The sequence below is a fragment of the Aquila chrysaetos genome, chromosome 5 (assembly GCF_900496995.4).
Source record: "Aquila chrysaetos chrysaetos chromosome 5, bAquChr1.4, whole genome shotgun sequence".
NCBI lineage: Eukaryota > Metazoa > Chordata > Aves > Accipitriformes > Accipitridae > Aquila > Aquila chrysaetos.
The window spans coordinates 42,420,542-42,446,265 of NC_044008.1; the positions used below are offsets into that span (position 1 = coordinate 42,420,542).

At 42.7% G+C, this 25,724-nt stretch overlaps 1 protein-coding gene and 1 long non-coding RNA gene across 7 annotated transcripts in view; one reads left to right on the forward strand and one right to left on the reverse strand.

Moving 5' to 3' along the window:
• Positions 1–4,263, reverse strand: part of TLN2 (talin 2) — a 204,148-nt gene extending 199,885 nt beyond the window's left edge. For 2 of the 3 annotated variants that reach the window (XM_030013467.2, XM_030013463.2), the window contains exon 1: positions 3,435–3,575. The gene's annotated coding sequence lies outside the window, so the exon portion shown is untranslated. Of the gene's footprint in view, positions 1–3,434; positions 3,576–3,817 lie in introns of those variants that run through there. The other variant, XM_030013464.2, reaches the window with a different exon arrangement.
• The window catches only part of LOC115341118, a 30,172-nt gene continuing 8,080 nt past the window's right edge, over positions 3,633–25,724 (forward strand). For 2 of the 4 annotated variants that reach the window (XR_003923288.1, XR_003923291.1), the window contains exons 1-3: positions 3,633–3,872; positions 7,652–7,839; positions 11,827–11,955. This is a non-coding gene — a long non-coding RNA (uncharacterized LOC115341118). Of the gene's footprint in view, positions 3,873–7,651; positions 7,840–10,345; positions 11,142–11,826; positions 11,956–23,497; positions 23,814–25,073; positions 25,192–25,724 lie in introns of those variants that run through there. The other 2 variants (XR_003923289.2, XR_003923290.2) reach the window with 2 other exon arrangements.

A 25,724-nucleotide genomic window follows, 5' to 3' on the forward strand; every position in this document is an offset into this window, starting at 1 on the left:
GAAACCTAATATGCAAAATACTGCCTATTAAGACAGCCTCCCCACATTTAGAACAAAACCCAACCATTTTGTTTGCTGTTCTCAATTTGCATCAGCATTCTATTGTCTGCAGAAACATGCATAAGCAGATTTGCCAAATCTTTTAAAGATTCAAGAGCTGGAGGGGGGGTGGGGGGGAGGAATTGAAAGCTGGATACAGTGGTCTGTAAACGCATTCACACTTCTTTCCTAATTACAGCCTGGTGCAAAGGCAGTATCTAGAGAAGAACTTCCTGGCAAGAAACTCTGCATGTTAAAAAAAAAAAAAAAAAAAAAAAAAAAAAAAAAAAAATCAGGATGCCTACACATTTGGCAGTTTATTGAAATCTCTGAGGTTCAGATAGGACTAGAAGCTAGGAATTATTTCAAATGGTGGTTTTGGTACTTTAATGCTAAAATTATGGATTGGAATGATGCTTCAGCAAATGGTATTGCTCACATTTCATGAACATACAACACTGATATCCCAACAGCTACAATGCCACAAAAAGGAATGGAGGTGGATGTCTGTACTACTGTCTAGTTGTGGTGACTAAGTAAGTACTGGCATTTTTGGAAGCTGCCTAGACCTTGCATTTGCACAGATTTAATATATTTATCTATTATATAAGTAAGCATATAAAAGTGACACAATCCAAATATTAATGCTTCACAACATCTTTGCTGTGCAGAGTCAAATCTTTGTAGAAACAACACCAAGTAAGAGCAGGTTTTCACAGCAAAAATTTTCATGAAGATTATGCAGCTCAAGCTATGCCACAGCCAGATAGTTGTTTCAAGCCCGCTCCTCCCGCTCCAAAATAAAAGACTTGAATCTACTGTAGTGGTGTTTTGTACTAATCAGTTATATTTATAACTATAGATGCATTTCCTAATGTAAATAGAATTCAGTGATTAGATTAGCTGGCAAATGATGAAAGAAGTGTAAGTAAAACTGTGCAACAAACCAGGCTCAGAGTAAAATTACTTAATCCTTTGCAGTTCAAATGCAAGTTCACTTTTCTTAACATCATCTACTCCTAACCAATCTATCCATCACACATGCACCAAAAAAACCCTCGCCCTCTCAGGCACTACTACAGTGCAATGGCAACATTTCAAATCAACTTAAATTGGGCTGTACTACATTCCATTACATGATATCATGCAACAGATGTTACTGTAAGAACACACAGGACAATTATTCAGGGTAAACTGCTATAGTCTGAATGTTAAAACGAATGGGTATCCTATATGAAATTGCTATAGTCTTTATCAAGTCTTATACTGAGATTCAGAACTTAAATATTGCCCAGATTTGTCAGAGTTAGCCCAGAGACTTAGATTGGCAACAGAAACAAGAAGTAGTCTTATCTTACTTAAGATCAATAATTTTGCCACCAACAGATAAACTAGATGAAAATTCCACTTAACCCTTTAGTTCTGCAGTGACCTGCAAGTTAAATGAGGCATCACGAAACTCGCATGAAATGCACTTCCCAGAGGCATGAGATTCCCCCCCCAGCTGTGTGATAACCTTCAATCTGAAGGCACTGCCTTAAAAATTTCATGTTTTGAAAATTAAAGCAGATAAGGTAGTTCAGTCAACTTAATTCATAGTTAACTTAGCTAACAGCTGCACTGTTAGAAGAACGGCTGACCATTATCTCAAACAGGTACGAAGGCTTTTCATATAGTATAATTTGTAAGGTATTTATAACTAACACTGGCAGCTTGCACTCACACTTGCAACACACTGCCATATGCATATGAGTAAGTGACATTTTACATAAGCAAGAGCAATCTCAGAAACATGTTGCCTGTTTGCTTTTTAATCATATGGACATTTTTCCATAGGTATTGGGCCCTCTCGACGATGCAGAACTCCTGATGCCTTTAAACAACATACTTTCAAACTCAGAACTGGCTTTCTGGTTTGAAACTTAATATGGCTCAAACTTGGCTCTAAAATACAGGTCTACAAAATAAACTTTTAAAAGATTCGGAGAGAAGCAGGCAATTGTTTAATCCACCAGAGTTTTTCCATCGATGAACATTCCCACAATCTAACTAGACACTGCACCAGCATTTTAACACACAAAATGTAGAGCCTAAATAAACTGAAGCGGCTGGTCAGCAAAACAAAAGCGCTACAGAAGGTGAGCGCAAAGACAGAGGAGGCACCAGTTCCCAGACAGGTGTTCCCGTGAAGTGCCCAAGCAGTGGCACTGTGTTGGGGCCCTCTAGTCACCTGAAGGCAAGACTGTGCCCTGCACCCCACAGCCATCTGCTAGAGGGGCATGAAAGAAAGAGAGCTGCCAGGATATGCAGGGGGACCCCAGCCCACAGCAAGGACAGGCCCTCCACAAGCACACACTGCCACCTCGCACCACGGGAGGTTTTGTGCTTTAGCCAGCCGCGGGCACGAAGTCCTGCTGCTCCGGGGCAGGTAGCCCAGAGCCGCTGGCCGCTTGCGCGCTCCCAGGCCGGCCCGGGGAATCGGGAGGCCGCGGAACGGCGCGGCTCACCAGCCCACCCATCCTCATCTGCGCTGCGCAGGGGCGGACGCGTCCTTCCCAGCTCTCTGGGGTGGCTCTACGGGACCGGCCCGCGACCCGCTTCCAACCCGAGCCGTCCCACGGGTCTGGTGGGAAGAGGCGGACATATACACAGATAAATTGATATAAGTACACGCGTATACACACGCGGCACGATCGTCCTTGGGAGGTCGTCGCTCCCCAACGTGTTGCGAAAAGGGTTGTTTTGGTTGTTTTTTTTTTTTTCATCGCGGTCGCCAGTAGCGCCCAACGGCGAACAGCTCCGTCGGTCGAGCAAATCCACCCCTCGACCCGGCCACACGAAGCTCCTCCAGACGCGCTGCGAGGAGCCGGCCGCCCCAGCACCTCCCTCCCATACCAATCCTATACGGCTCAGGGAGGAATCCCAAAGGACCGCGGTTTCCCTCCCACCTCGGCCCGGCTCCTGACGAAGGGAAGGTGAGCCGGGGCCGCTTTCCCCTTCCTGGGGCTCAGCCCGCCCGGCGGCGGAGCCCTACCGGGCCGCGGCAACCCGGCTCCCCGCACGGCATTGGACCGGGCTATCGCTGTCCTCCCTGGAACCGGCAACTTGTTGGGCGGGCAGCGCTACGCGCGGCCGAGGCTGTGCCGGACGGAGCGCAGCTCCCGGCCGCCGCCGGACCGGCGACCGGCAGCTGCCGCCCGCCTGGCTAGGGGCAACGCGGCGTCTACATGCGAAACCCAGCGGCAGCTGAAACGCCGCAGGCACGGAGCGGCTCCGCGCTCCCGCCGCTCAGCCCTGCGCGGAGTCTTCCCCCTCTCGGCGGCTCAGCACGGACCAGACACTCCATGCAACGTGCAACGGCAGGGCAGGACAAGGGGGTCCTCGCGGGCTCCTACCGGGAAAGGCGTTACTGTAGCATTGCAAAGCGCCTAAGCCCCGCTGCTCGCTCGCTTCCTTCCCCCCCGCTCGCCTGCTGCCCGCTCCCGCCTGCTCCGCCGCCGCCCGCAGCTGCCGCCGCTGCGGACTCCAGGCGCAGACCCCCGCCAGGGAGGGCAGGAAGCGCGTCATCACTCCGGGACCGCTCCACCGCCCTTCGCCCGGCACGGCCCGCTCCGCCACCGCCCGGCCCACGGCGCGGGAAGCCCGGGACGGCCGCCCGCCAGCCCGGGCGACCCGCGGCTCCCGCCTGCCCAGCCCTCCGCTGCGCCCGGAGACCGGCGGGAGGGGGAACCCCGCCTCAGCTGGCTCGCCGGGCCGAGGGCTTAGGGCCCCCCCTTACCTGGGCGCGAGGGCGAGGCACCTCCGCCGGCCGCGGCCCTCGCTGAGGCGATGAGGTAGCGTCGCTCCCCCTCCACCCGTCCAGGACCGCAGTCAACGGCGGGGGGGGAACACGGCACGGCGGCTCCTCAGGGAGGAGAAGGAGGAGAAAAAAGGCCGGGGGAGCTCAGCATCTTTTACCGCGAGAAGGAAAACAAAGCTGTAGGGCACAGCGAGCCCCGGGGCGGGGGGCTACCGCCCGGGCGGCCGCCGCTGCTGCTGCTGCTGCTGCTGACTGCGCAAGGGCTGCTGTGGAGGCGCGAGGCGCCCGCCCGGCCCCTGAGGCAGCGCGCGCGCGGCCTCGCGCCTCCCGCCGCCGGCGGGCTCCCCGTCGCCGTAGGCTAACGGTCGTCCCGGGGGCCCACAGCGAAGCAGCGAAGTCTTGTACGCTCGCTTGGAGCAAACCTCGGCTCACCGCCCGCACGCCCCCCCCACACACACCCCACACACACCCCACACACACACACACACCCCCCCACACACCCCACTGCGCCCTGAGCCGGGCGGTTTTCCCTCCCGAACACCTGGGACGCGCTCATCTCCCTCAGGTCCTGTCAGCGTTACCCAGATAGGCGCACCTCCTGCTCCTTGACCAGAGGCTTCAAACAAAACTCCGTGGGCAGAGGTGATTTCAAAGTCACAAAAATACGTAGGTACAGTGGGTACGCTTTGAAGGCAGTCCAAACTGCCCTGGGATTTTGTTGCGTTTAGCATTTACGGGTAACACCAGCAAGAAATGGACTGCTGTAGCAGCAAAGGAAACTCGGGACTTCCCTTACGCAGCTTGCGTCGCCTTAACTGTTCTACTACTGTTACAGTTGTGTTCGTCGTTTCCATACCAATATATTGATACCAATACGAGAAAAGAAATAGTTATGGAAACTTAAGTCCCTTACGTGAATTAGTTTCATATATACGGGGGCCTCTATCAGTAAAACTGCAATGGTTAAAAATCATGCAATTAAAATAATTGAACCTGATTTAGCTGAACTACAGCCATTGGTAAATATTTTTACTTGTAACCAGATTAAAGAGCTGCATCACTCTACAGCTGGTTTTGCTTTCAAGAGTAATTTTGCTCCAACAAATTAATCTTAAGACACTGAACTCGCATACAACTGCACTGTGACACAGCCCAACATTGTTACACTTGTATCAACACACTTCTTGGTGGGCATGTTTAAGACAGTCTGTAGTTACAAAAACTAACCAGGTTGTCTTATACACCCACACTACAGAATTAAAAGCATTGCAATGTTAACATCTGTAATGGTCACTCTGAGCTGTGCCAGCTTCAGCAAAGGAACAAGAAGTGTCTGCCCTGTTAACTAAAACAGACACTAGACAGGGTTTGCTTTATAACTTGCAAATACTTGACAATATACCTGTTTTACAAATGAGTTATTGTTATAACATTTGTTACTGAAGAGATACTATCATGTCTGTTATTAAAAGAAGCGATAACTAAAGTATTTCTTGTGGTTTAGAGGTAGTTTTGCAGATGTAAGTTACCTGTGAACAGCCATAACATTTGCATAAAGAGCAGCTTTTTTTTTTTTTCCTGGCCTTTTACTCACAATAATAAGCTTCCAACAATATGGTTTTCCCTATTTGGCATACAACTTAAACTCCCTTCTTACAAAATATGTAATGATCACTTCATTCTACTCTTTATGCAGTATTATCCTATTTTCTGGCTGCGATGCTGCTTCAAAAGAAACTTCCTCTACTCCATTGATATACTTCATTGCATTAGCTTTTTCTGCCTTATAAGCTTCACTCTTAAACCTTTTCCTAGCCTATGTGTTCTCTCACGTAATAACATGCAAGGCCACAATTCCGGTCTCTATTGCTCTTGTCATTTCTGTGTTCTCCTGTTTCCTCTCAGTTCACAGGAAGGCCATTTAAACCTCTGTACTGCATTGCTCTCCAAACTGCTCCTTTGAAATCCCTTTATCATGATGTCAATCCCAAAGAACAAAATTTTACTACAACGTGGAGTGCAATGGCAGGACCAAGCTCCCCTGTATCACTTCTGTGTCTTGCTACTCCCAATACATCTGTGTGTCTGGACACATTTACTATCTCCCTTTGTACCCAGCTAGTGACTTGCTTTGGGGTGCAAACCAGCAGCTTTTTTTTTTTTTTTTTTTCTGTTTGCATCGTACCAAATACAAGGGTAACACACCTGAGCACACACCTGGGTTCTACTGTAACAATCCATGATATTACTATTACAATAATAAATGAGGTACCCTGTCAATCTGTCATTTGAGGATCCAGTTTCTGTTATTTCAGTAATGAGAAATACCCATATTTTTGCTGCAGTACAGTGGATATAGAGAACAGAAGTATAACTTCCTGGTTCATTTACATTATTTCAACTTACCAGAATTTGCAGATAGGTGCATTTCCCTTGAAAAAAAAGTCACAGTATAGATGAACCTGAAAGTGCTTACATCAATGTACTTGCATAATCCAAAACTTCTTTAGCATTTCTGCAGAAGTTCTAGCCTTTCATTTCTTTTCTATTCAGTCTGCTACTGTTTTCCTGGAGTATTGTTAAACTGATTTTACCGGTCATAGCTGCAGAGTTTGAGATACTAGTATCTGCACAGTGTAATAATCTCCTGAAATTAAATCAGACTCCAGTTGCAGTTACCAGCTGTGACAGGTAATGTTTATGATTTGTTGTGATTGGGTGGAAAAATAACATTTTTTTAAAAAGAATATGACATTTCTAGGCTTTATGTGTATTCAGAGAACATTTTAAAATTAAGACATTCTATCCGGCATCTGACTTCACTTCTGAGGTTACGTTTTCCTTCTATCCCAGCTGTTCTAACACTTTATCTTTCCATCTCCTAATTACTAAACCCCAGAGCTTTAAGGGTAAGTGTGCTTTGTCAGAGCCAGAACTACGACAACCTTATGCGCGTCTACAAAGCAAAATGGGACTGGCATGTGAATATCAGGGACATTCCCTAGTTGTTTGCCAGGTGGGACAGTAAGGTTGGGGACATTTTTTTTTTTCAGCTTAGGAGGCAGATGTTAAGCAATCTCCCAAAACAGAGGCACGAACCATCTAAACAAATGACCCATAAATGCTGTCTTACTTGTTCATAGCCCTCTGTTAATCTTTGTAGTGACATTATTTTAGGACTCTGGTACTTAAAATAGCCTTTGGATGACGGCAATACTGGCATATTTGCAGATGTTTCAGGTGAACTAGAACTTAGTCAATGGTGTGTGCAGGGGCCTTCAATGAAGTATGCTATAAACAGTTTTCTCATCTGTCATTTCAAATACATTTTAAATCACTGTCTCAGAACAGGTCCATTAAAATGCAGCATAAATCATACTCAAGCACGTAAACTAGATTCTCTGTGTGTGTGTGACCAGACTACTTTAACAACTACATTAGAAGGCTTTGAAAGATAAATGTAAGACACATAGTTATAAAAATGGCATTTATAATGAGTCAAACTTATCCTTGATGAGTAACGTTAGGCAAAAGGCAACACTATCATTATCACTTTAGCATTAGCAGGCAGTAGTATTATAATGGTTCTGAGTGCACTAATAGCCCTTAATTGCCCTGACCAACCTCACCTGGGGCCTCTGCCCACACCCTCTGCCCATGGGCCCACGAGCTCCATATAAGCTCAGCCCTGGGCCTTTAGTTCTTTTATGAGTTAGGTTGTGTGACTGTCTGTTTTTAGTGATGGGCTCTGCTGATTCAGTCTCTGATCTATAGACTGAGTTCTTGGTCTGACTTTGACCTTGCTTTGTATAGGTCCTTGCTGTGGAGACCACTAGACTGTGTCTGGTCCTGGTTACCTTCACTAGGTATCATCCTGACCTGTGGACTGATTTCCTGGCTGCACCTTGGATCTGCTTTATTGATGTGAACCTCTCCAAAGAGCTGGGTTCTGGGTTGAACCTGCCTGCTATCCCAATACTTGTCTTGTTACCCTTGCTCGGGTACTGTAGGATGGCTTTTGTTCTGCTGGCTGTGTTGTGGTATGTGGCTCCCAATTTCCTGTCCTGGGGGAAGGAGCCAGCCCTTGCTGCTCCCTGGCAGATACAGGCTACGGTATGAACGGATTTCTCAAACTGTTATAGTACTTACGTATTCCTTATTGTTCTAATAATCTTGCTATTGTTTGTGTTATCACTGTAGAAAGAGATCTAATTTTGCTAGGCATTAAATGAACATGGAATAAAATCTCACTCCTTTCCTTCAAGAGCTTACTGCCTAACTATGCTGTAAGGAACAGCAGATTGAATGAGACAGATGGGGAGTGCAAGTAAGATGTTAGTGGCCAGCATTGCCTATTTCTGTTTCCATGCATCAGCAGCCTAAACTATTGTCTTTAAAGTGCTATAGTAAAGGAAAGCTTGCAAAAGATGTGAAGGAGGCCAAGTAAATGTCTTCAGGCATATCTGAGGTGTCCTTCACAACATGCAGGGTGATAATGAATTGTACAGTCATAAAAATGTAGGGCTGAGAGAAGCCCAAGAAACCAACTTTCTGCACAATGGCAAGGTGCGTAGATCCTCTGGGACTGCTGTTTGTTTAAGCTCTTCATTAAAATTATTGGGCCAGGAGATGCTGCAGCATTTCTATGTAGCTGGTTCTAGTGTTCCACGAGCCGTATTAGGAAGTTTCTTCGAGGACCCGGTCCAGATTTGTGGTGCTAATTCAGATGATTTCTTATTGTACTGCTGTCTTTGGTCATGGTAAACAAATGGATCATGATTCTGACTTTATATTTGTTGAAGTTATAACTTTATAATAGGAAGAAACAACTTTTTTTCTTTCTTCTGCTTGACTAACACCTATTTAGGTGTTCCTGAAAAGATTACTAATTTCTTTGGGATTCCTCCACACTCCTCTGGATCACTATGACTTTACGTAGGCCTTTCAAAATCTGTTGCAGCTCTCTGTATTGTTTTTTTAGCTTTCATTTGTGAATCAAATTAGCCTTCTAGATAACTTCTGCTCTTCTGATACCCATCTGATTATTTTCTGGTTTCTTTCCTCTTTGAACCTCTCTCTACTAACTGAGTTTCTTGATATTGGGCCATTTCTTCAGTATGTTCTGATCTTTCTGGATTCTTAAGACCAGAAGTACTCACAGGTATTTTAAAACTGCAAAGGTTACCTCTGCTAGTTTGAAGACTGCACAAAGGGTATCTTTTTGATACCGTAGTGCCTGCTATTGTGGGCAGTTCGTGGGCTTTACAAAGATTACTTGAGTATCTCTGCTACCTTGGGTCACGTTGCTGCCATTTGACTTCATTACAGTCACCACCTTCTTCCCACCTTCCTTGGACAACATCCCAAGACCTCCCTGAGCTGAGAGGCAGTGGCAGCAAAAGGCCCTTGTGCTACAGGTGGAAAAAGCATAGAGAAAGGGGGGTGGTTCTGATTTTCTTCCCCATTATTCACTTGCACTTGTAGGTGCAAGGTATCCACCAGCAGGTGTAAGATAGCGTATGCCACATCTCATGTTAAACACATTCAGTGAAGATCCTAGGTATGTGAGGGGGAAAGTGGAATTCTGGGTAACAATTTTACTGCTTGCCTTGTGTGAGCACTGCTCCTGTGTTTTTCATTTGACTGCATCCACCTTACTTATCTATTCCATACCACTGCACTATATGAAAAGCACAGCATTACTGTATTGCAACAACTGTATTTTTTATTTTGCACTGGCTTTTTCATTCTCGTAATAATTGCACCTTCCAGTAAACTTCTCACTGGTCCCACTTAACATATAGACATCCAATTCCATAAGGAAATAATTTATTCTAAAGAGACATTGCAGCATTGCTCATCTTATTCTTCAGATTTGCACAGTAGCTTCCAGAAATTAATTTAATAGAAAAAAAATCTCTTTGAACTGCTACCCTTAACAAAGAAATTAGGTAACTGAAGGGATCTCCTTCTCATCTTATGCTAGCAGGCTTACAGTATTTAAGGTCATCTATGGAGTTGTAGCAACCTTGTCATGACATCACCAATTTTTCCCAGCTATGCTAATTTTAGTCATGGTGAAAAGACAAGGCACTGACTGATGTCTGTCAATGCGGGATCAGCTGATCTTATAAAATTCTTTTTTAGCTCTGTAGTTACATTCGTCTAAAGTACAATTTCTCTTGTGTGGTAGTTGTTTTATCTGCAGAAAATCAATCAGCTCTTTCTAAATGAGAGAATGAGTTTACAGAGTTAATACTTTTGGTAGGGAATACTCAAGACCAAGACTGCAGAAGACAAAGGAGATGTTTTGGTATCTAATCTTAATGGGAACAGCAGTTTCAAGAGCTCAAAGCAAATGAAAAATAGGATTGTGATTCAGATCTAGTTCCCACAGAAAATGTGAGTCCCAGCAAAGTTAATGTGACACAGATTTGGCAATGTGGGAGGTCAGGAGACTAAGAACAAGAGTGCATCCTTCTCAGTTGTATCCCACATAGTACCCAGAGTGGAAGGATCATAAACTGATCCCCTAGTCAATCAGTCTGGCTGCCCTCAAGCATGGTATTTGTATCATCAGAAAAATTCTGACTCCCAAACAGCAGTGTTTTCTGTAATGCTGTCTCTCAAAGGCAACCCAAGTTGCCTTTTGATTACAAGCCTGCCGTGGCTTCTGACAAACATACTTTAACATTAATATTTGCAGCTGAACTACATTCTGGTCTGATGAACACTTCCAGGTTTTCAAAACTGCTGTGGGAAGAATCAGAAAGTAAACATGAGGACTGCTGTCCACAAACCCACATGCGTCTAGCTAAGTGATAATTTTCAATATGAACAGTAAGTAATACAGAGTCTTTGGGTTCCAGATAGTCGGGAGTATAAATATGCATGCTTTCCCTGGTTGTTTTTAAAAACACCTACTAAATTAGCATTTATTTTTAAAAGTTTGGCCCTTTATTTAATTATTTTCTTGTCCGTATCCAAAGACAGAACATAAAGTTTGCTGCACAAAGTACACATGGAAATATTCTATTACAGTTTTGAAAATAGGATTTAGTCTTTTAACCTGCTTGGGTATTATACAGAGTGATCCAAATCAGATGTGACTTGTATGGAATTATGTTGAACTTTTTGCTTTGTCTGAAATTCATATCATGCGGCAATAATGGTGCTTTTTCAATTGCCTGTATTTTAAGGATGCTGATAAAGCACTGGAGCAATGCCAGGTATTTTAGGAAATACATTGCAGTTTCCCTGGCTCCCCAGATGTTACAATACATTGTTTGTTGCTGGAATAAAGGTAACTTTTACTATATTTCTTTAACTGTGGTGATTCAGTGTTATAGAAAAATCTTCACCTTTAAAATGAGAGATGTTGTTAGCACCTTGTCTTCAAATCATTTAGATAACATGCACTATAATGTATGTAACTGTTTCTTTTCTCTTTTACGATCTCCTTCAATGACTGGCAACAGCTGTGCCTCATTTTTATCATGTTTTATGGTTCAGAATTACTGATTATTTGTTATGATTTATAACAGCAAAAGTCTTTGATGCTTTAAAACAATGAAACACAGACTTGGATATATTTAAATGAATCCAACAGATGCATTGTCTGAGTCTGTGCGGTACCAAAGGAGAGAGCTATAGTTGACACAGGATTATTTCCTGCTGGAGATTTGCCAAAGAAAAATTGGCGGCAGTCACACTATTGTTTATTGCAAGTCTTCTCTAATGTGTGTTTTTAATAAAGCACTAACATCTGGGCCCACAGGGTAAACTTCATGTGTACAAACAGTGTAACTCTTCAAAATCAATATTTATTTGCAAACTTTTCACTCAAGAAAAAACATCCCAGAGTATCAGGTTTGGGGCCATGTGCTACTTTAGCACTACTTTGCATTTGTGGAGCTGAAGTATTAGATAAGCTTTGTTCCTTCCTGTGCTTCCGGTTCAGTTGCTGTGTTCTCTTTATGGCCACGCAGGGATTTCCATGGCATGGCCCCAGGATTCTGCAAGCAGCCAGCACTGCTGCAATTATTGATCTCTGCTGGACAGCCAAGGAATGAAATCACAGGAAAATGGAGCTGTCTCTTGGGATGGTTACCTCTAAGGTGAGGCACGTGGTAGGGCAGAGCACAGGAAGACGTAAGTCATCTTGGCTGACGGGAAGCCACCTACATTCATTCCTTAGTCCATTTCTCCCTTCCCTGTTTCTTTTCCTTATCCTCGTACCTTACTTGATGCATAGCAAGTTGAGTGGGTGCTCTAAGTGGGTGTAACTTGAGCATGGAGCTGTGAGCATGGGCAAGTGGGCTTGTAATGTTCTGCAAAGGCTTGCAATGCTGGCTTTTTCCACAGCAAGAGGGAAGCCCTGCCAAGTGCTTACTTCTGCTGTACCAGGTTGCTGGCCTTTTAAAATAGCTATTCCCATACCCTGTGAGAATCTGGTTGGATTTCTTCCTAGATCTTTGGATTCCTGTTGTGTCTCTTGTTGGTTTTTTAGTATGTGCATCAAATCCTGAGGCCTCCTCAAACAGGAGAAGCGGGAAAGTTCTCTTTCTTTTTCTTAAGAAGTATACTTATATACAAACATAGGTTATTGTGCGACAGAAATATGCTAGTGTATTTGCTCAAGAGTGTCTTACTGTATTGCTGACAAATACTCACCTAATGTCTGAGAAAAAGGGGGGTGGAAGATAAGGGAAGTTATTCCTCATTGCTGGTGCCAATGCTTTGAACAGGCTGAGGAGCCCTGAAAGAGATCCCAATATGTGGATGAAATTTTGCTCCACAAACAAGTGGCTGCATAGAACTAGACAGTCAGTAACTTGAGGGGGACAGAAGGAGTTACTGTAAAGAGGGCAGTAGCTTCTTTGTAGTCTGTCTTCTGTGATAATGCCTTTAAGTCAATTTATCCAACTCTATCCAAATGGGTAAAGAATGCGATATTATAAAAACCTTATGAAGTAGATCAGCTTGTACAAGGACTGTGTGCGAAGAAAAGAGCCACTCCTGACATTAAGTGGGAGAGTATAATTATACATAACTCATAACTTTTCCATAACTTATCTTAAGGGTAAATGTGCAAGTGGAGTCCTTGTCTGTCAGTACCGAGCAAACAACCTCTGCCTGTGTGCATGTTCTTTGTGCATATGGGGATGGCCTGTATTTAACTTTTTAAATGGTGTCTAGATCTTGTGATACTCTTTTTTGCAGAGACATTTTATAGATATTTGTGCTGGTGCAGTTGTTTCTGCTTCCCTCTCTAATCAGAGCACATCTTGTTTGTGCACACCTGACCAGGTTTATAAGACTAACATTCTCAATCAAGTAATTAATCATTTTGGATTATCAAATTCATACATAATCAGCTTTTCACCCATGGGAACAGCAAATTAGGTCTTCCTTCAGTAAAATGAAAAATTCACGCTCTTCACATGAAATCACTGATGGCCCATAATTACAATAAAAATATAAATTACATGGAATAATTTTATAAAAAAAATAGATCAGTGCATCCTTTGTTTTGTTTCCTATATATCCTTATCTTAGGCTGCTTCAAAAGTAAGCTGCCTTTTCTATGACTTCATTGATAAATCTCTTGACTGTTGTCGTCTCTTGTTGATATATTAGATCAATAATGATTTAACAGCCTTTTTTTAATAACAGCAGTTATTAATGAGAACTGTATTACTTTTGGCATACCTGAGTACTGGAGGGAACATAAATGTAACAGCCCTGACTCTGTTAATTTTATGCTCAGCTGTGAGACACCTTTGTACTTCCTGGGGTTTTGGGACATTTTAGCATTCAGGGTTGGCCTCACACGTTCAGTTGCCCTGCCTCCTGCTGGGTGGTGGGAAACTAAGGATGGCTGGCATTACTCCTTCTCCCATCCTCTCTGTTTCAAGCATGTCTCTTGTATTTCTATAGAAAGCCACACTGCCAACCCTGTGCTGCTGCATGAAACCCCTTCTCTGGACATTAGTCCCTGAAGGGACCACTTCCATCCCTTTTCTGCTGCCTGTGTAATGCAAATCCAGTGGGGTGCCCTGGGGGAGCTAATGCACATGGATGTAACTACATCCTTTAGAACAGGGCTAAACATTCTCTAATCTTTCCTTTTCCATTTTAAAGATCTCATAACAGAAGAGTCTATTAAATCTACTAATTGTAATCAGGACTTGTGGATTTGGCAGTTTTCCCTTACTCTGTAACCAGCTTTACTATTTCTGCCAAGCCACCCCTTCCTCTCCAGAGCTGACCCAGCACTTTGCGAGGCTGGATGTGAGACAGCTTGTCACAACTCTGGAAAACAGACCCATGGATTTCTTTCCACAGATGTAATGAATTCTGCAAAACAGTTTGTTCTTCTTTGTATTCATCACCTCAAGGGCAAAATTCACTGTTTCAGGGCGGACTTGCATTCCTTCCAGAATGGGTTAATCTTCATTGTATTATATTCTCTCCCTCCTCATCTTGCAGGAAGGGGGAATGAGAGCACAGCAACAGCATCAGCTCTGCAACTTTTGTATGGATAAATCCCTGATGCTTTCCTTGCTGGAATATGTTGCATATGAATGTGAACTATTAGGCATTTCATGGTCAGTTGCTAAGAAAAAAAGGTATCCCACAGCAGGGGAGCAGTACAAGGTCTGTTATATCACTCCAGCCTTGTGCTCAGGGAGTAAGTGTGTTGTGGGATTTTTAAAGTATAGTAAACCTTTCTTAATCATGAACCGTGTGCTTAGACTTCACTGGGGCATGTATCCTAATGGGAACTTGGCACATATTTAGGCCCTTACATACCATTTTACGCCCTGTAATGTGCATATCTGGCTTTATCGTTTGTATTTTTTTTTTCCAAGTGCCCTTGCAACAATTTGATCATTCAAATAAAGCACAAAACAAGTACATTCCCTTTTGAATGGAGTAGGTGTCTGTGCAAATGTGTGTACATGTACATGCCTATCTAATTTATTTACTGGAGAGAAGCAATTAGCAGTAGTGACCTTGGCAATTTGGGCAGAGGTGGTTTTTTTTTAACATAATGCTGTAGATTTTATTAAGAGTTAAAATCCAGACGAGGTGGAAACTGGCACATACTGTACACAAAGATGCATATAATTTTCTATTTCAACCTTGCAGGCAAGATTATTGATATATAAATAATTTCTAGTGAGATGAAGGTACAGACATAGGTAGAAAGCATGGGCAGAGCTGAGGTTGGGATTTTTCTTTACTTTCAAATGAGGTTAAGCTCTTGGTGCTTGGCAGGGCTAGACCTAGGCACAGGCAAAGGAGGCACATTAGGCCCTGGCAGAGCCCTGAAAACCAGACTGGCAGCTGCTGCTGCCAGGAGAGGGGGTGGGAATATGTGAAACAGCAGCTACTTCGGGAAGATGGGGCACATGAGCCTTTTCTGGATCCTGTTCACTTTTCTGTGGCAGAAAAAGCCAGCTCTGGGTGTAACCTAGGCACTTCATCCTCAGGGCAGCACAACTTAGTTTGCTTATGTTGATAAGAAGCTTTGAGCCAGCTCTGGTGGTTGGCTTGCCTTCACTGTGTCTTCCAAATAAAATATGTACAATTACTCATTAGCCACTTTACGTAAATCAAACAATCAAACAGATACTGTTTTAAAAAAACCCAACAACCTTCAGATATTTTATGAGTGGTGGCAGACATTCATGGATATTTACAGACAGATGAAATACTTAGACCTACATGAAATTAAATATGAAATATTAGCAGAACAACTGAGGAAAAACTCAGCTGTTCTAGCAGAGCACCAAGCTGTGGACTCTTATGAGGTCTGAAGACAGAAGGGGCAAGAGGGAGAAATACCGGAGAGTTGTTCCAGATGTCAAAGTTGTAGATAAGGCACTCATGTTATTGTGAGGTTTTGTGAAGGGACCTAGAAGCAGGCAATTCTGAACTGGCGGAGGAGGCGAGGGATAAAGACAGTCTATGAATAATCATCTCATTAATAAGTGTTGCTCTTACTTTTCCACAATTCTATCCAGAAAGAACTGTAATAATGTCTCCAATTGTTGCTGAGTCCAATGAAACGGTTTCTCCAGTGGCACACATCCAACCATTTCTGTCTTCCAGGCTTTATGAGATGGAATATTTTTCCCTTGCTCAGAAGCGTGATCACTAAACTGGCTGGAGATCTGCATTTCTGTGTAGGAGTCCAGACGGCAGATTCTTCCAAATATCTAAATAAATACAGGAGAGGTTTATTTGCACAATTTTAGGTGCAGTCACCTCTATGTGAGACAAATATTGATGGATTTGGCAGGAATGTTGCCATGTAAGAGGCAAAAATGAGTCCTCCTTCACTATCGCACTTTGAGGAATGATACTGAAGTGCCATGATGTGCAGCACTCAGCATCTGGGGATAACTCCTCCGTGCGATTAAATGTGTAGTCGATTGATCTACATGTTACAATGATAAAAAAAAATCCGCTTTGTTAAATGTATTTCTCCTAGAGTTTCAGTAGCTGTTGGTGCCCCTGGATCCCTTTCCTGCTTGTCATGATTTCTTTGCATTGCCTCTTTCTACCACTCCAACAAAGCACTCTGTGTCATTGATTCTTTTTCTATGCCCAGATTCAGCAGCTAGCATCAGGATTGAATGTCTCAGCAATAGCTTCATAGTTGAGAGTTGTGAATGCAGCAATAATGAAAAGGTAAAATCAGTTAGGTCTATAGTGGCATCCTTTTTCTTGGAGGAAAAAAACAGTTCAATGGGCAAGGACTAGTTTTCTAAAGTTACCTGCCACCTAAAAAGGCTGATAGACCCTTGTTGCAATTTTGAAAATCAGCACAAGTCCTGCTAATCTGCGCCCTTATCCGTGAAAAATCTATCTTTTACTGATTGATCTTGCACCTATTGAAGTTAATGGCCCAAGTCCTGCTGAAGTCCATGGGGCAGGATTAGGCCTTGCTACAGTTTGCTTATGAGCACTAGCATCCTTGCTTTCCTGACAAGGACAAAGGACACAGTGAAGTGATGAGGCAGAGCCCCGTTTTGTGGCTAAGCAGGCACTTCAAGGTGTTGCTGAGTTAAGGCCATAAGATACGATAGTATCTGACCCCTGGCCTGCCAGACATCAACTCTCTCTCTGTGCAAATGTTTAGCGAATCTTAAAAATGGCTGGCATGGTGCTGAAGCAAGAGCTATATCACAGGATTAATGGTTGTGTTTTATCAGGTATTTTTTAGGGAGCTGGGAACTGTAACCAATGTGACACAATGTGCTGGGCTATTCTGTTCACTGCTGCTGAGGTTGCCAGGATAATTTTACAGAGTCAGGCAGTTGCAGTAGTACAGCAAGCAGTACTAGACGGTACTATTAAATTTAACCATTTGGCCTTAGGGATGATTTCAGCATTCCTTCAATAACATGTAACAGTGCCAAACTAGACATATCATACAAATTAGAAACACAGTTTGCCCATAAATGTTTTGTATTCCTTAAGACTTTAATTCAATTTTATCCTAATATGAATTTACCGTAGCAGTTCTAATTGCATTTTACTTAGTGTTACTTTATACTCATAAAACTGAAATGGTTGAATATCTCTTAACCACCTAGGGAGGAAGAAGTTTCTCTCCTGCAGCAACAGAACAGGCTCTGTAGCGTGCTTTCCACTGTCAGTGCCAGCCTTTACCCTCAGAGCCTGGCATGCAATCTTTGCAGATATCTCAATCTTTCCCTAGGAGCTATGACTTTAGTTTCTTGTTTATCATGCATGGTCAGGGGTAGGGAGCAAGTAGAAAGGAAAAACCAGATATTCTTAAGTCCATTGTTGAAAGTAATGATTCACTAAAAATGTGAGCAATTTCTCTACTTGTTACCTGCCCAGAATGAACTTTTTCATCATTATCTACTGCAGCCCAAGAATAACAGATGTGGGGAAAGCATTTGTAACTGCATTTCATTTACAGGTTTAGGAACCTGGAATCGATTTTGTAAATATTTTGATGCTGTAGTTACCTTCCACAGTCTTGTTAACAAAATGTAGTCTTTGCAGTTCTGTTGCACAGATTGATTTGACACAGGGAGTTGAACAGGGGAGGGAGGAGGAGAGAAGGCTGTGCAGTGCAGCTTTGCAGCTGCAATGTGGAGTGATCTGTGCTGTAGTGGTAACCACAGATCTTTGTGCCCCAACCACACAGTAAAAGAGACATCTGCCCCTTTGCCTAGGACATAGTAAAAGGGACATCACTGACACACTGTGAACTGGACATGGTTGAGCAGCATCTGTTGCATATGTTGCAATGGTTATATCTCCTTTTTGTGAGGCAGATATTGGCCTTGGAGGATTTGCCAAAACCAGAAAATAGAAGTTGGTATTTGCTCTACCAGTTTTTCTGAGTAACTGTAGGAGTAAGCTGATATGGCCACGTCTCCTTCTAGAACCCAGCATCCTCAAGTAACTGAGCGTGTTAGCTGTCAGCAGGAGCGGACTTTTTGTTTTAAGACTCACAATATGAAATCATCTTACACTTGATATTCACCCCTGTTTTCCCCTCTTTTTATGCATTGCACTTTGGTGAGGCAGATTTCCATTTGCTCTGCTGAAAGCTCTCCAAAGCTGAGACTGCAATCTGTTGTAAGCTAATAAGAGCAACCAGGGGTTTACATGATCATAATGCCCTCGTGTTGAGGCACTGCTGGGTATAGGACAAATGATTCCAAAGTGTTGAAATAATGCCGCCCTCAGACAGGATGGGTATATGCACAAGTCTTAACTGAATATTTTAATGACTGTCAGAAAATTAAGAATGATATGCAGCAAGGGGTCAACCCAGCATGCAGCCTGCCTCGTAAAACAAGCAGGGATCACTATCGTTTTTCTGTTTGTATGGTAGGTAGCATGCCCTCAATACAGTCATCTTAAATCATATACTGCTTCATTCTCCATCCTACAGACCCGGGATGCACATCAGGCCTCCAGTGTGACTAGCTTTTCAGTTATCTGAGAAACCAAAAATACAGTGTTGATAAGCCACAAGTCAGATTTCAAGCTCAACCCAGATGGAAAAAAAGTGCTTCTTCCAGTGAAAAAAGGGGAAATGAAGGCCAAATGAAAATGCAGCAGTGACTTTAAGTGCTTGAATAAAATCAAGATACCTCTGAGTATGTGAAGGATTAGCGTTAGTGGGGAAATTGGATTCCAAGATGCCATCCTGTTGCACTGCATTAGAATTAATGGAAACTGAAATGACTAACATAAACTGTTTAGTCTTGATCAATAGAATAATTTATAATTTCACCCCAAAGTTCAATGTTAGCTCAGCTCTGTGATGTTCCATGTCAGTAACGGGTTTTCTTACTGGAATTTAAGGAAAAAACCTAACCCTGTAACACTCGTCATTTCAGTGGTAAAGCAAAAGGCTTTGACAGGGATTGCCCCTTTCAGTCTCTTAAGTCACCAGAGTCCCTGCAAGCGAACACATAGCTGAATCATGAGGTCTCAAAGGTTATGCTGCTTATATACCAACGGGGCTGAGGATTTTGTGGCTTTCCATACTTCCTGGTCAATGGCTGGAATTGGCACTAGCTTATGTGGGACATTTTGGTGTCTTTTCAGTAAGTACTGATGTTCACATTACAATACTCAGAAGAGGTTGGGTGAGGTGCACCTCTGTCTAGAAGTCAGGGGAAGGGGTTGGAGATAACTGGCTATTAGACTAGATGTAGCTGGGGGCATGGTGTGTGACTGAAATCAGCGTATGTTTTGCTATAGATTTTAGTGAGGTGAATTAAGGGGCTGAATTCAGGAAGGCATGTAACTGCCTATATAGATAGACTTAGGTAGTGCAGACTGCAAAAGCAGCTGAGCTATAAGTGCAAGCTACATAATTTAGATGCTGTTTAAAATCTCATTTAAAGAGCCTCTCTCAAGTCTGTTCACATCACTGAGTGCCTAAATACATCTGCAACTCTGTCACTACACACTTATTTCTTTTGTACTTTGCCTCCTTGAAAACAACCGTAAGCACTTGTCATTGAGCTATATGGCTTAAAACTTACTGAAGCAGGGCAAAAATCCCAATCAGCTTAGAGTCCACTCAGGTGTCAAAACCTCACCCCTGGTGCCAGCCAGGTTGTCTCACTGCAGGGATAGAGGTCCAGCACTGTAGCACGGGCACAGCCCACTCATCACAGGGTGCTCTCCAGTTGTATGTGACTGGAGATGTGCAGCAACAGTGAGTGCTGGGAAAACAGCTATGAACTGGTTACAGTTTGAAATAGCAAAGATATTAGACAAGGGGAAAAAAGGAAAGGGAGAGCATGGCATTGGATTTTCTATGCATTAGCGACGGTGGAGGGAGTCAGTTACAACTTTATAGTTTTGCAAGGAAATTTATACTGCTTCAGAAAACTTGGCCACAGGGCAACAGTGCCTACCAGTCTCACAACTCAAAATCCCTTTCTGGCTCTTAGACAGGTTTTACAGATGTTTCTTGTGTGTTTAGACACTGCTTCCGCCCAGCAATTGGATGAGGGAATAGTAAGTATTCTCCTACCCAGTGCTAAAGTAGAACCCTTCTAACAGGGAACCTATGCTTATCACCAACTCTGGTTTTTTAATGTAGAATGTTTGAGGGGAAAACAATCCCAAAATAAAACCAAACAAATCCCATGAAGTAAGATGCTTTTTGTTTATACTTACTAGTTGGAACCATGTCAACAGTGAACAGCTCTCAAGTTTTTGTGAAGATTTTAATACAGTGGTGCAGACTAGATTCTGCTACCAGACCCCAGTTTGTACACCTCAAGTAAGCCTGTATATTTCAGTGTGTCTCCCCAAGAGGAAAGAGCCATTACTTCAGTGAGCATCTTTTGCATTAGCATGATTAATTTCCCCCAGATAACTCAGAACTGTGTTTGTCACAACATCAAGTAGTAGGAAGTTATGATTGTTACCTGCATTTTTACAGGTGACTAGACAAAAGATATTAAAATTAAGTTGACATGTATCAATGCTTTTGAAAAAATTATACCCTATTATTGATAAACTCAAGGATTGACTTATGGGTCAGTGAATTGAAAAACATGGAAATCATGCACTGTATATCTTCATCTCCCCCAGTTTTAAATGAGGTATTCAAGATAAAGCAATGAGATTTTTCCGTTTCGCTTTTTGGCAGGTTTTTGATGCATTGGTTGCTTTATCATTTCATATCCTATCTATTGGTTTATAAAACTTCCAGGTGTTTGGCTTACTTTGTGCATGTTGTTAAAATCAGAAGGAGGTTCAAAAAAAACCCAAAACAACCTAGGGACAAACAGATGTGGATGTGGGCCTATATAATTTTTTGGACTCCTTAAGTAAACTCATTAAATGTCTACTTTTACTTATGTAAAACATTATGATTACCTATATCTTAAATTTTCTTCTGAGTTTGTTACATGCCCTGATATCCTGCAGAAGAAATAAAGTATGTGAAGAAAAAAAAAAAAATCTCTCCTCTCCTTCACTCTGAATTTGCAAAAATTGAAACCAACAGCTGTTCCAGAGCAAAAAAGAAATAAAAAGCATGTAGCAGGTGGTACCATGTATGTATGTCTAATTGCAATCTAACTATCTGCTAGCCAGTTACCAAATAGTGAGGATTTTGATCGTGATTCAGACAAAGAAAGAGAGCAAAGAGAATGGGAAAGAGAGAGAAAAAAGTTTTGGCCCAGAAAATTAGCATGTTTATAGAGGAGAGTAATGAGTGTAACTAGGAGCAGTGAGTCATGATATTCTCTCTCTTTTTTGAAATGTTTCCTCCTGACTAGTCACTATCTAGAGAAACTGGCTATAGATGCCAAGCCTACTGGTGAAATGATGGCATGTCCAGTATGGGGCTCAGTATAAGTAAACCTGATGGACTTTCTGTCAGGTGACATTGCAGCTCGTGGTTCAGAGACTCATGCAAAGCAGTGGTGTGTGTGCTTCTGGGGCTCCTTTCACATACAGTGCATCTCTGTCTCTGCTCCCACCTACCCTTTGAAGGATCAGTGATGTGAACATACCTTTTCATTTGCAATGTCCTGATGGCAATTCATTTCAACGGTATGAATGGACTGTTTCCACACAGCTTTCTCCAGCCTCTGTCCAGAAAATATAATTTATTTGGGTTTCTGTTGATGACCAAAATCAAAGTATTCTGCCTCTCCCCTCTAACATAAAGAAATGCTTTGCTTGAAACACACTGTGTGGAAGAATTTGGATGAGGGCAGAGAAAATTTCCTCCTTCAAACAAGGAAAAAACCCTGTCCTCCTTGAGGTCTGAAGTAAAAGAAATCAGAAGAAATTCAGAGCTGCAAAATGCATGGTCTTGCAATTAGGAGCAAGAACAAAACCCTCTGCACCAAAGTGTGAGCCATTTGGGGGGAGTGGCTTAGACTTAGTAGTCAATCATGGGATCACCATAAGCAGTCCTGAAAAAGACATGTTTTGTATCCATTTCCCTCAGATACAAGGAATATTCCTGCTTTTATACAAAGCACTGGTGAGCTCTCCTGTCACAGTGCAAGGGTAGGACTATTGCCTTCTACAAGAGAAGACTAAAAGACCATGACTTTTATCTGCAGACAGGCTGAAATAACTGTCCTTTGTAGAGCATTGGAAGGTGAACACTGGTGGGAAGGAAGAAGGGAAAGAATTGTGTGAGGTTCAGGAAAACATTGGTGTAAGGACAGATGAGCCTGGACTGGCCATGAATAAATTTAGCCTGGAAGGATTTGCAGCAGTGATTGGGATCTAGAACAGCTTTCCTCTGGGAGAAGTTGAGCTGAAACTTGACTTACTTTCATGATGCAGCAGGATAAGATGATGATGGGGAATTGGATAATGCAATGTTTGCAATAGAGAGGGATCATGCTCAGAGACTGAGGAGGCCTCTTCCAGCCCTGCATTCCTTGTCCAAAAATGGCATAATCTGCAGACTTGCCTTGTATAAATAGTCTGGGCTTCAGAGAGAAACTCCAATACCAACAGTAGTTGCTGGTAACAGGAGAGGGATGTCCATATCAGTCGTACACAGCCAAAGCCTTATCTTGACTTGGCTGCTGTTTCTGCTTCAAACATCTGCAAGAATGGGTTTAGAAAATTGATTTGATACATTAAGACAAGCTGAATTTGGAGATGGCAGAAACCTGATGGGCACTTGACTTCTAGGAGAGAAGGAAAATGGAGTTTTGGAGTAAAGTGTAATCTACAGCAGGACAAAAGATAAAAGATGAAACAAATTGGAATGATGCAATGCTATCTACTAAATGTTTTAATAAGCTTTTATGAGATGCAATATTCCAAGTCTGCTAGATTAGCTTTCTTTGGTCAATATTTTATGGTGTTTCAGTTGCATAGAAATGGGATTGAGAAGAACTATGATAAATGGATTTGTATTCTGACTAGCACCAGTATCAATGGAGAAATAAAGGCGTGGCAAGGGAACTGTGCTCTATAAAAGGATCGGTATTGAAAAAAATCTAGTAAAAATGAAAGAGACATGAAATCTGCTTTGGGAGCTCTGAAGAAGGAAATTGCTACTGTTCTTGACATTACAGATTTTAAGTGAGATGTTGATTCAAAAGAAACATAAAAGAAATGAACAAGAATATACCAGCAATTCCCTCATAAAAGAACTTTCTTAAAGCACTGTATTTTTTTGTGTGGAGCTCAAGCGCCCCAGTGAAAAAGATGTTCAGGATGGATAGAAATATTAATGTTGGAAACTCTGGAGTCACAATTGCGAAGTTAGGTGAAAGATAGCATGGCATATATTTGGCATGTGATTCTGTTCTCACTTGTGCAGTGAAAGCCTGAAGTCAGCAGGATCACACAGAAGTAAAGCCAGCACAACTGAGAGGAGGAAGGACTAGCCCCTTCCCAGCTGCCCTGTGTCTAGGGTCTGATGGTGATTTATTTTAATGCTGAGCTTTTCACTGACCCCCCAAAGGTATAATTTGTTTGCATTTCCTGTGATCAAATCAATCTTCCATCTTACTGTCAGTCATTCACTAATAGCAGTCCTCAGTTAATTCTTTCTTTTAATGCTATCTTGCCATATAGACAAACCATAAAGGATTTCTTTGCCTGGAGGACATGAAGTGCTGCTAACTTAAACTGATTTATGAAATGCTTTTCAAAAATATTTAAAATCAAAGCATTCAGCATAATAGCACAAGTCCAAGAGTGCTTTTTTCCCTTGTTTGCCACTCTCTTCAGCGAGTCAAACGTGCTCATGATCCCAATAAGATCACATACCACTGAAACCATCCTTGAAGGGCTTGTATCACTGTAACTGTCGTAACAGCTCCCTGATACCAGTGCAATACTTTAAAAAAAAAAAAAAAAGAAAAAAAAAATTTAAAAAATCTACAGACCTGGAATTCATTTTGCAAGTTTCCTTTAGAAAACTGAGTCAAGCCCAGGGTTACTCAGGTTCTCTACAACTTCCAAGGAGCTTTAACTCAGATCTAACAGAAAGCAAAAGAGATTTGAATTATATTCTTAGAGGAGGTCAAATTGTTTACAGGTGAAGTGGGGCAGTTGTTAATGACTTTCAGCCTGCCTGACACAGCTGATCTTTGAATGGACAATATGGATTAAGTATTTGGGGGCTGAAGCTCCTCTGGTCTGACTGTCACTTTAGCTGCTGTTGAATGCTATCACTTCATTGCTTTAGGAAAGTTGCTGAGCAGTAAATCGCTGAGTATAATATTTTAATTATTTAAGATCAGTTGTTCTTCCCAACTTCAGCTGATCACAGTAAATAGCAAATAAGGGCAAACGGCACAGAGAGTGAAGGTGCTGCTGCTATGTAGCTCAATACTAGGAATATCGGAAGCCAGAGTACTATGCTTTTTAGTTCCTGTGCCATTTGGTGGCCTTCAGTTTGCTGATGAGTTCTGCTTAATTAAAAGCAGCAGGAATAAGTTGATGGCTTTCTGATCCTGGCCCTACTGTCCGAGGAGTGCTGATGAGGCAGACACTGCTCTGGCACAGAAAGGAAAAGCAATCTCCATCCGGGAGGCCAGAGATGGGATTTTCTCCATGAAAGTGAAACAGCAGCTATCAGGTATTTTTAGCCCCAGAGACACTTGGGAGGGGCTGGCCCCTGCCCTCCCAGTGTTTACAGGACTGATCATCTGCGTATAAATGGATGAGGGATAGAACAAGACTGCTGCCCAGGAAGTTTCTTTTATCATTTATTCAGGTGAGAGGAAAATACAAACCCTGCTGGATCACGTGGTTGGTTTTACACTCAGCTCTGAGGATGGTGCTGCTGATCATGAAGGAAGAGCTGTGCTTCCCACACCTATGGCCTGGAAAAGGTATTCCCTGATATCCCTTCTTTCTTTTCAATGACCTGTCCATGCAGCTCCTTATAAGACTGGTGCTAGAAGAAGCATTTTCTAGAACTTTCATTATATTTGTTATTTTGAGACAAATTAAGTGACAAAAGATATTTTTAAGTGCTAGAAAACAGAGGAAAGCATCTTTTACTTTACATGCGTGGGTAGCAAAAAACCCACAAGTGTCCCAACAGCTGCAGTATTAGGTCCTGCCATGCTTTCGGGTAGAGCGAAGCCTCAAGTGAAACATGTGCTGCAAGTAAATTGCAGCCTGTTTTCTCTTAAGTGTTTGGGGTGGAGGAGGTTCCCAGCATACAAGTGCCATGTGTTCCACATTGGCTGCTCCAGTGGGAGGCTGCTGGCCCTGGGGGATGTGGGAGGGAGGGAGGGAGGCTGAGGCTGGATTCAAACTTAAAGCTTGCCTAAGGGAATGAGAGAGGATGAGATAGCTAAACAATAAAGGGTTTAATTTCATTCTCCTCACCATGTAACAATTTTTACAAAGTGCCAGA